Raw genomic sequence first — 664 nt, forward strand, 5'->3', positions numbered from 1 at the left:
ATTGGGACTTGGGTTGGGGTTGGGACAGGATTAAAATACCTACAGGCAACCACAGAGAGAGTAAACTAGTACTAGCCATTTGTCCTGTCCTGCGTGAACGTTCTGTGTGAATGGAGGAAAAAAACCAAATGTCCTGAAAGGAGAAAGAGTTAATTAATTATTCATGTATTAATTTCCTTGTTCATTCCCGGAGCTGTGAGGCTAACAAAGGATACAGGAATGGGCCGGCATAAGAATAGAATAGCTTACACGTCCTCAGTATATTTCCTTTCCAAGTCAAATGTAATATCACACAAATACTGCATTATGGCCACCAAATGGAGCTGAAGAGCATATGAAATAAATACTTCTTCCCTATGCTCCTCAGTGCCATATACTAAGAACATTCCTTTTGTCCACATTCACACAGAATAAACATTCACAGAGTTATGCAGGATGGCTGGGTGTGTTAATTGTTTATAAGCACACCTCCTAGTGTCTCCTTTCAGCTTTCTTTAAAAAAAAAAAAAATGATTGCCTGACTCCTTTCCACCAATATTTACATTCTCCATGAGGGGGGCCCAGTAGAAGTCCTGGGACCACTGCCTCATTTCCACCTCATCCATTAGCTGCCACCCCAAGTCAGGTAAGACAGAGGCTCTGATTAGCTGCACCAGAAGAAGCA

At 41.9% G+C, this 664-nt stretch overlaps 1 protein-coding gene across 1 annotated transcript in view; it reads left to right on the forward strand.

Annotated features, from left to right (window-relative positions):
- Window positions 1-664, forward strand: part of UTS2B (urotensin 2B) — a 10,229-nt gene that overhangs the window by 5,384 nt on the left and 4,181 nt on the right. The window lies entirely within an intron of this gene.

Source organism: Nanorana parkeri, unplaced genomic scaffold, assembly GCF_000935625.1.
Source record: "Nanorana parkeri isolate BGI_ZX_2015 unplaced genomic scaffold, ASM93562v1 scaffold66, whole genome shotgun sequence".
NCBI lineage: Eukaryota > Metazoa > Chordata > Amphibia > Anura > Dicroglossidae > Nanorana > Nanorana parkeri.